This window comes from Mustela putorius, unplaced genomic scaffold, assembly GCF_011764305.1.
Source record: "Mustela putorius furo isolate JIRA1106 unplaced genomic scaffold, ASM1176430v1.1 tig00003853_pilon_pilon_pilon, whole genome shotgun sequence".
Lineage (NCBI taxonomy): Eukaryota > Metazoa > Chordata > Mammalia > Carnivora > Mustelidae > Mustela > Mustela putorius.
The window spans coordinates 66,014,621-66,025,725 of record NW_025422005.1 but is presented as its reverse complement, the minus strand read 5'-3'; the positions used below and the strand labels follow the sequence as shown (position 1 = coordinate 66,025,725).

General features: G+C 36.7%; 1 non-coding gene across 1 annotated transcript; it reads left to right on the top strand.

Moving 5' to 3' along the window:
- The first annotated feature begins 7,174 nt into the window (after positions 1-7,174).
- LOC123387491 lies at positions 7,175-7,281 on the top strand. The gene has a single exon (XR_006601928.1). It is a non-coding gene; the product is annotated as a U6 spliceosomal RNA (small nuclear RNA).
- Positions 7,282-11,105: the final 3,824 nt, after the last annotated feature.

Sequence of the window (11,105 nt, the reverse complement as noted above, 5' to 3'; positions counted from 1 at the left end):
GGAAGGAAGGAAGAAAGAAAGAAAGAAAGAAAGAAAGAAAGAAAGAAAGAAAGAAAGGAAGGAAAGAAAAAAGGATTGGAAAGGATCAGTTGGTTAAGCTTCTGTCTTTGACTCAGGTTGTCATCCCAGGGTCCTGGGATTGAGTCCAACTTTGGGCTCCTCGCTCAGCCGGGAGCCTATTCTCCTGCCTGCCTCTCCCCTTGTTTGTGCTCTCTCTCTGTGTAGGACAGAAGGAAGGAAGGAAGGAAGGATAAAGAAAATATATAGAGGGAATTCTCCCCAATACAGATAATATGGTCAACACAATAAGCCATTCTGGGAACAGTCCATTATTAGGTATCATTTAAGAAATTCCCAGATAGGTGGGTGGCAAACTTTCTCCTGAGAGCGTTAGAAATATAGATTTTTCCCTGATTACTTTATACTTTATTTTTCCTTTTGAAAGGATTCCCCCCATTGAGTTAATTAACACATCCATCTTCTCACACATTTACCTGTTTTTTTTTCCCTTGTGAGAACATTTAAGTTCTACTCTCTTAGCAAATTTCAATTATACAATATAGTGTTATCAACTACATTCACCATGTTATGCATTAGATTCTCATTTTGTACTTTTTAATGTATGCTATTGAAAATGAATATGGACATTCAAGAAGACTGAATTTAATGCAAGCATAAGTATATAACATTGCAGGTAAAATTGTATTATGTTCAAAAATATTCATACTCTGCAATCCAGCAGACTATGAACACATTACAGATTCAGGTTGATTCAACTTCCATGTCTACTTGAGTGCCTGAGTATAATTGTTAGGTGGATTGTGACTCCCCCAATGCCCACATAGTTAATTCTCTTAACCATATGAATTTTACAAACTCCAATACAATACAGCTCCCTCTATTGTCATTAAATCACAAGACCACAATGTAAACAGAAGGAAAAAAAAAAGAACAGACGTTCCTAAATAAGACTTTTAAAACACTAGCTCCAGAAATAGAAAATAGAAAACTGCATCCCCCACAACAACAAACCACACATAAACCCAAAGCTGCATAAAAGTGCAGTAGTAAAAAAATGACAGAAACTATAAAGGTTGGGACCATAAAATATCCTGTTTCATGTTTCATATTTCTTCAAGATAACCTGCAACCTTCACTACTAATATGCCTATAAAAACTGGAAGTAAGTTATTTGAATTTATTTTATTGGATACAGTTTTAAAATCACTGCCAAAGGAAGTCTGGTATCTTCCACAAGTAATTCTTCAGTGTAACAGAAATGGGTGGACCTCAGTTATGAGCTCTAGTTATGTAGGGAAACGAAGACTTCATCTCCTAAAGTCTGATAATTCTCCCAGCTGAAGTTAGGCTCCTCTACTCACGTTATTTCATGCCTTTACTTAGCATTATGGTGTGTTTCACTCAAGTCCCCTTTACCAGCTGGTACTCTAAACTCCTGCTGAATACTGGGGAAAAAAGGAGTTTATACACACAACCTACTCTGAAGCCTTTCCCTTGGGGGAGAGAGCCAACTCTCACTTTTCTTCTTGGGAGGCTAGGCTGATGATACCTGGCTGCAAAGCTCCTTCCCCTAGTTGCAATCGGAATACTTTCACAATGTAATGTGTACTCCAAAACAGCCCTTGGATGGGACTAGCAAAAACATTTAACTGAGACCATATTTTTGTCAGTTTTTTTTTCCTCTTCTTTATTGTTCTTCCTTCACTCCCACACACTTTTGTTGTTGTTGTTGCTGTCTAGATTTATTTATCCACTAGAGGTGGGGAAGGGGCAGAGGAGAGAAAGAATTCTGAAGCAGACTCCCCATTGAGCACACACTAAAACACTGGATTCATCCCAGGACTCTGAGATCATGACCTGAGCCAAAATAAAGAGTTGGCAGCTCAGCGGACTGAGCAAGCCAGCCACCCCCACTTTTTTCCTTACAGATCACTATTTCAGTAAATTCAGGAACCAAAAATCTCTGTTCCCAGCAGGCTCAATTTCTAGAAAATCCAGCCTAAGATACAAAGCGTGTTTCTTCCTCATACTTAAAATATTAGTAGACACATTTATCCTGTCTTGGGTTTAAACTTCCCAATGAAAGAGTCTCCTCTTCATTTTGTGAAAATAATTTTCTTTTTCTTATTCTTCTAATGCCCACTTCTCAATCATGGTAACATCCCTCTTCCCTTTTCCTATTGAGTTTTAAATCCATGGGTGGCCCAGGGCAAGAACTTGCATTTGCATCGTACTTATAGACCCAACAATGAACATGCTTATACTTCACTTTATTTCTACCTTTTTCCTTGATCGTTTCCATTTCCATTCATCAGCCTTCTACATTAAAAATGAGTAAAATGATTTGTAATTAGCATGTGGGTATGCATGTATAAGCATAAATCTAATTTAACTACTTAGAAAATAAGTATACACCAACCTTGATATTGACGATTTTATATTAAAAAAGAAAAAGGAGTTATATTTATCATTTTTATCTAAATTTTTATAACACCTATAAAGTATATGTATGAACTTAGTCATAAGCTCTAATGTTCTAGAAGTTTTTCATAAAAGAATAACTATTTAAAGGCACAAAAAAGAAAGGCTATGATGTTTCAATAATTCAATAATATTACATTTCTAGGGATGCCTGGGTGGCTCAGTCAGTTTAGTGTCTGACTCTTTGTTTCTGCTGAGGTCATGATCTCACTGTCATGGGATCAAGTCCCAGGCTGGGCTTTGTACTCAGCACAGAGTCTTCAAATTCTCTCTCCCTCCTGCTCACTCTCTCTTTCTCTCAAATAAATAAATAAAGTCTTTAATTTTTTTTTAATATTACTTTTCTAAATCAACTGCTTTCACTGATTATTTGGGGAATTTTAATTAGTCATCCCATGCTGTTTCAAATTGTATTATTATCAACCTGAAAGGAGTGGCTCTCTTGTATTGATCACATCTCTTAGTATATATTACTTAGTATATATTACTTTCACTTCTGCCCATAGACAAATTACTGACATTCAGCAAATGTGCATTTTATGTAAATTCTTTGCATGATAACTAAGTTTGTCTAATTCTAAACAGTAGTCAGTGATTATGTAGACAAAGAAGGTCCGCTCCACCAAAAAAAAAAAAATATATATATATATATATATACACATATATATGTGTATATATATGTGTGTGTGTGTGTGTGTGTGTGTGTGTGTGTGTATAACTTTTTTCTCCAACAAATCTATGATAAAATGGTTCTTGGGGCACCTGGGTGGCTTAGTTGTTAAGTGTCTGCCTTCGGCTTGGGTGATGATCCCAGAGTCTTGGGATAGGGCCCCCTATGGGGCTTCCTGTTCAGTGGGAAGCCTGTTTCTCCCTCTCCCATTCCCCCTGCTTGTATTCCCTCTCTCACTGTGTCTCCCTCCATCAAATAAATAAATAAAATCTTTTTAAAAATGGTTATTTTTTTCCCATTCAGAACAAAAGAAATACAAAAAGAAAGAGTGAAAAAAAGCAAATATTTTAATAGCAATAGTATATTAAATTTAATGATTCTCAAAATTTTAAGAAATATACTTTTTTTTAAAGATTTTATTTATTTATTTGAGAGAGCAAAAGCCAGCGAGCAGGAATGGGATAAGAGAGTACCAGCAGTGTAAGGGCAGAGAGAAAAGCAGACTCCCCACTGACCAGAAGTCTGGATGATGGGCTGGATCTCAGGACTCCAGGATCATAACCTGAGCCAAAGGCAGACACTTAACCGACTGAGCTACCTCGGTGCTCCAAGACATAAACTTTTTGATTAAAGCTGGATATTATGAAAATATGTGACTAGCATGTCATATAGGACTACAGAAAATTATACCAGTTGATAAGTGTAACTGTAGGAATGCATCTTTTCTTTTCTTTTAATTTATATCCCAACATTTCATAAGTTTGCTAAACTTTATATTGAACCAAGACTATGCACATTTTTGGGTTTTGTTTGTGTTTTTTTTTTTTTAATCTTCAACTATGGTTATAAACATATTATCAGACAAGAAAACAAAACAAAACAGCAACATCACCTTTAAGGACCTCTCCCTTTGCTGAACAGCAGCATAAGAAAGATACCAGTATCAATTCAAAGCCCCAGTACAATTTCCCCACAAAAATGGGTAAAATTGCCTCAGGAAAATGAGACGCCTGGGTGGCTCAGTTTGTTCAGTCACCAACTCTTGGTTTCAGCTCAGGTCATGATCTCCTGTTGTGAGATTGAGTCCCGTGTCAGGTTCAGGTTCAATTCTCCCTCCTTCTCCCTCCCGCTCCCCCCTCTCTAAAAGTAAGCAAAAAGATAAAATCTCCAAAAAAAAAAATGCCTCAGAAATCCATATTTTCTAGAATATTAAAAAAAATCTACAAATTTGTTTTGTACCATTTTTACCAGTATTTAAAACTATTTTAGTCACCTGTTAAAATTCTAAACCACATTACACACCAGTTCAGAATACAAATCACTGGTTTCATTGATGATATATACTTATACTCTGGCAAATAAGTAAATTAATAAATGTATTAACAAATGATAAAAACAGCAATTTTAGTGAAACTGATATATCAGTGTATCCTTACAAGCACCACTAAAATAGAATATAGTCATAGAGGACTTCATCACTGTTGCAAGCATATGTTCTGAGTTTTAGACATTTAGCATCTCTTAAAAATATAACTTTTAAAACCAATTTCCTGTTCCACATGCAAGGAACTCAGAAATCACCACTATGTCCTAACAGCAAGAAAAACCTGAAAAACCAACTCTTCTTGAATTTCTAAGAAAGGGGAGGACCCAGGGCAAGCCGCTGCCCCCAAGATTGAAGAAACAGGTGAATACAGGAGGTCACAGCCTATCTGAGAAGGGAATGGAAGGCTTCATGGAAACCAGCGCAGCAGTCATGAAATCTGAACTGCTACGTATCTCAAATGATACGTTGCCAAAGGCCCAATGCAAACAACTGTGGGAGTTAAAAACTCCAGAAAAACCCAGTCACAAAAGACCGTCCTATTGTGAGATTTATCTCCAGCAGCTTGGCCATGTTCCCACAGTTAAATATCAGAGAAAAATCCTTGAAACATCTGGCACAGAGAAGATAAAGAACCATTTTGAAATACACCAGAACACCATGTTCTATTTAACCAGGCCTGCCCTCAGAGGAAACTAATTAACCAGAACCTACTCTGCTAGGTATTATCAGAGCCTAACCGAGTTGGGGAAATAAAATAGCTAATTCCAAATGGGTCCAGTAAGACCATCCCCTCTTAGGTGGGAGAAAAAAACAGAAACATTTGTGAAGGTCACAGTTCAGAGGCACAAGCTCATTTAAAGACTGATCCCTAATCACAGGACTATGTAATGCTTCCCATCCCTCCAACCCTTATCACCATAGTATCAAGGACCTCTTTACAGCAGTTCCTTTGACCCAAAACACCATGGCCCGCTATTAAGAAAAAAAATTATAAGGTAAGGGACACCTGGGTGGCTCAGTAGGTTGTGTCTACCTTCAGCTTAGCTTATGATCGGAGGATCCTGGGATCCAGTCCCATTTCTGACTCTCTGCTCAGTGGGGGGCCTGTTTCTCCCAGTCCCTCTGCCAGTACCCCTACTACTGAGCTCGTGCTTTCTGTCTCTCAAATAAATAAATAAATAAAATCTTTAAAAATAATAAATATATAAGGCATACCAAAAGATAAAATGACAAAACCTGAATAGGCATACCAAATATTAGAAGCAGATATGTCAAGGATATTAGATTTGAGACTGAAAATTTAAAACAACTACATCTAATATGCTATAATGAATAAAGTAGATGGCATGAAAGATAGGCAATGTAATCAGAAAAATGGAGATTTTAAGAAAGAAACAAAAAAAGTTCTAGATATTAAAAAAAAAAAAAAGACCCAGAAATAAAGAGTGCCTTTGATGGACTTAGTAGACAGAACACAACTGAGGGAAATGTCTCTGAATTTGAAGATATAACAAAATGCTCAAAACCTAAGAACAAAACTGGGAAAAAAGGAAAAAAAATAGAATATCTAAGGACTATGGGACAAATACAAAAGGTAAAATTGGAATACTAGAGGGGAAGAAAGAGAGAAAGAAAGAGGGGGAAAAAATTGAATGAGTAATGATTGATAATTTCCATAAATTAATGTCAAAAACCAAACCACATATCCAAAAGGGTCAGAGAACACCAAGCAGGATAAATGGGGGAAAAACTGGCCTATAATTTCGAATTATAGAAAATCAGAGATTAAAAAATTTAAAAAAGACAGAAAAGGGGGAAAAACACTTTATCAATAAAGGAAGAAAGATAAGATTTCTATCAGACTTCAGAAAACCATGCAAACAAAAAAAGAATTCAATGAAATATTTAAAATGTCTAGAAGGAAAAAAAAACACTAAAATTCTGCACTCTGCAAAATTATTCTTCAAGTTGAAGGAGAAATAAAAACTTTCTCAGACAAAATTGAGAGAATTTGTTGCCAGAAGACTAGATTTGCAAGACATGTAAACAGAAGTTTTTTAGAAAGAAGGAAAAAAATATAGATGAGAACCTCAGGTCTACATAAAGCAATAAAGGATATTGAAGGTAGAATAAGTGAGGGTAAAATAATAACTTTTATTTTTTTTTATTCTTCATTGAGCTAACATATAACTTCAAAATAATAATAGAAATGGATCTGCTTCTGTATGCTTATACATACTATGTATATTTACCTATATATAAATGAAATATAAAATGTAGTCTTAAACTCAACAATAAGTATACAAACCTGAGGACACCTGGATGGCTCCGTCAATTAATTGCTGGTATCTTGATTTTGGCTCACGTTATGATCTCAGTGTTGTGAGACGGAGCTCTGCTTGGGATCCCCACTCAGTAGGGAGTCTGCCTCATTCTGCCCCCTGAAATAAATGAATAAATCTAAAACAACAACAACAACAACAAAATAAATAAATAAATAAATAAATAAACAAACAAACAAAAACAAAAGAAAAGAAACAACCCAATTAAAAAAAAGGGACCAAAGACCTTAACAGACACTTCACCAAAGAAAATATACAGAAAACCAATACACATATGAAAAGAAGCTCCTCATCACAAGTCATCAAAGACATACAAATTAAAACAACAATAAAGTGCTCACTTCGGCAGCACATATACTAAAATTGGAACGATACAGAGAAGATTAGCATGGCCCCTGCACAAGGATGACACGCAAATTTGTGAAGCGTTCCATATTTTTTACTGAAAGAATTTGCAAACACCAAACCAGCTCTACAGGAAATCTTGAAAGGGGTCCTCTAAGCAAAGAGAGAGCCTACAAGTGGTAGATCAGAAAGGAACAGAGACCATATACAGTAACAGTCAACTTACAGGCAATACAATGGCACTAAATTCATATCTCTCAATAGTTACCCGGAATGTTAATGGGCTAAATGCCCCTGTCAAAAGACACAGGGTATCAGAATGGATAAAAAAACAAAACCCATCTATATGTTGCCTCCAAGAAACTCATTTTAAGCCCAAAGACACCTCCAGATTTAAAGTGAGGGGGTGGAAAAGAATTTACCATGCTAATGGACATCAGAAGAAAGCAGGAGTGGCAATCCTTATATCAGATCAATTAGATTTTAAGCAAAAGACTATAATAAGAGATGAGGAAGGACACTATACCATACTCAAAGTGTCTGTCCAACAAGAAGATTTAACAATTTTAAATATCTATTCCCCCAAAGTGGGAGCAGCCAACTATATCAACCAATTAATAACAAAATCAAAGAAACACATCAACAATAATACAATAATAGTAGGGGACTTTAACACTCCCCTCACTGAAATGGACAGATCATCCAAGCAAAAGATCAGCAAGGAAATAAAGGCCTTAAACGACACACTGGACCAGATGGACATCACAGATATATTCAGAACATTTCATCCCAAAGCAACAGAATACACATTCTTCTCTAGTGCACATGGAACCTCTCCAGAATAGATCACATCCTCGGTCCTAAATCAGGACTCAAACGGTATCAAAAGATTGGGGTCATTCCCTGCATATTTTCAGACCACAATGCTCTAAAGCTAGAACTCAACCACAAAAGGAAGTTTGAAAAGAACCCAAATACATGGAGACTGAACAGCATCCTTCTAAAGAATGAATGGGTCAACCGGGAAATTAAAGAAGAATTGAAAAAAATCATGGAAACAAATGATAATGAAAATACAACGGTTCAAAATCTGTGGGACACGACAAAGGCAGTCCTGAGAGGAAAATATATAGCGGTTCAAGCCTTTCTCAAAAATCAAGAAAGGTCTCAGGTACACAACCTAACCCTACACCTAAAGGAGCTGGAGAAAGAACAAGAAAGAAACCATAAGCCGAGCAGGAGAAGAGAAATCATAAAGATCAGAGCAGAAATCAATGAAATAGAAACCAAAAAAACAATAGAACAAATCAACAAAAGTAGGAGCTGGTTCTTTGAAAGAATTAATAAAATTGATAAACCCCTGGCCAGACTTATCAAAAAGAAAAGAGAAAGGACCCAAATAAATAAAATCATGAATGAAAGAGGAGAGATCACAACTAACACCAAAGAAATACAAACTATTATAAGAACATACTATGAGCAACTCTACGGCAATAAATTTGACAATCTGGAAGAAATGGATGCATTCCTAGAAACATATAAACTACCACAACTGAGCCAGGAAGAAATAGAAAGCCTGAACAGACCCATAACCAGTAAGGAGATTGAAACAGTCATTAAAAATCTCCAAACAAACAAAAGCCCAGGGCCAGACGGCTTCCCGGGGGAATTCTACCAAACATTTAAAGAAGAACTAATTCCTATTCTCCTGAAACTGTTCCAAAAAATAGAAATGGAAGGAAAACTTCCAAACTCATTTTATGAGGCCAGCATCACCTTGATCCCAAAACCAGACAAGGATCCCACCAAAAAAGAGAGCTATAGACCAATATCCTTGATGAACACAGATACAAAAATACTCAACAAAATACTAGCCAATAGGATTCAACAGTACATTAAAAAGATTATTCACCACGACCAAGTGGGATTTATTCCAGGGCTGCAAGGTTGGTTCAACATCCGCAAATCAGTCAATGTGATACAACACATCAATAAAAGAAAAAACAAGAACCATATGATACTCTCCATAGATGCTGAAAAAGCATTTGACAAAGTACAACATCCCTTCCTGATCAAAACTCTTCAAAGTGTAGGGATAGAGGGCACATACCTCAATATCATCAAAGCCATCTATGAAAAACCCACCGCAAATATCATTCTAAATGGAGAAAAACTGAAAGCTTTTCCGCTAAGGTCAGGAACACGGCAGGGATGTCCATTATCACCACTGCTATTCAACATAGTACTAGAGGTCCTAGCCTCAGCAATCAGACAACAAAAGGAAATTAAAGGCATCCAAATCGGCAAAGAAGAAGTCAAATTATCACTCTTCGCAGATGATATGATACTATATGTGGAAAACCCAAAAGACTCCACTCCAAAACTGCTAGAACTTATACAGGAATTCAGTAAACTGTCAGGATATAAAATCAATGCACAGAAATCAGTTGCATTTCTCGACACCAGCAGCAAGACAGAAGAAAGAGAAATTAAGGAGTCAATCCCATTTACAATTGCACCCAAAACCATAAGATACCTAGGAATAAATCTAACCAAAGAGGCACAGAATCTATACTCAGAAAACTATAAAGTACTCATGAAAGAAATTGAGGAAGACACAAAGAAATGGAAAAATGTTCCATGCTCCTGGATTGGAAGAATAAATATTGTGAAAATGTCTATGCTACCTAAAGCAATCTACACATTTAATGCAATTCCTATCAAAGTACCATCCATCTTTTTCAAAGAAATGGAACAAATAATTCTAAAATTTATATGGAACCAGAAAAGACCTCGAATAGCCAAAGGGATATTGAAAAAGAAAGCCAATGTTGGTGGCATCACAATTCCGGACTTCAAGCTCTATTACAAAGCTGTCATCATCAAGACAGTATGGTACTGGCACAAAAACAGACACATAGATCAATGGAACAGAATAGAGAGCCCAGAAATAGGCCCTCAACTCTACAGTCAACTAATCTTCGACAAAGCAGGAAAGAATGTCCAATGGAAAAAAGACAGCCTCTTTAATAAATGGTGCTGGGAAAATTGGACAGCCACAGGCAGAAAAATGAAATTGGACCATTTCCTTACACCACACACAAAAGTAGACTCAAAATGGATGAAGGACCTCAATGTGAGAAAGGAATCCATCAAAATCCTTGAGGAGAACACAGGCAGTAACCTCTTCGACCTCAGCCGCAGCAACATCTTCCTAGAAACAACGCCAAAGGCAAGGGAAGCAAGGGCAAAAAGGAACTACTGGGATTTCATCAAGATCAAAAGCTTTTGCACAGCAAAGGAAACAGTTAACAAAATCAAAAGACAACTGACAGAATGGGAGAAGATATTTGCAAACGACATATCAGATAAAGGACTAGTGTCCAGAATCTATAAAGAACTTAGCAAACTCAACACCCAAAGAACAAATAATCCAATCAAGAAATGGGCAGAGGACATGAACAGACATTTCTGCAAAGAAGACATCCAGATGGCCAACAGACACATGAAAAAGTGCTCCATATCACTCGGCATCAGGGAAATACAAATCAAAACCACAATGAGATATCACCTCACACCAGTCAGAATGGCTAAAATTAACAAGTCAGGAAATGACAGATGCTGGCGAGGATACGGAAAAAGGGGAACTCTCCTACACTGTTGGTGGGAATGAAAGCTGGTGCAGCCACTCTGGAAAACAGCATGGAGGTTCCTCAAAATGTTGAAAGTAGAACTGCCCTATGACCCAACAATTGCACTATTGGGTATTTACCCTAAAGATACAAATGTAGTGATCCAAAGGGGCACATGCACCCGAATGTTTATAGCAGCAATGTCCACAATAGCCAAACTATGGAAAGAACCTAGATGTCCATCAACAGATGAATGGATCAAGAAGATGTGGTATATATACACAATG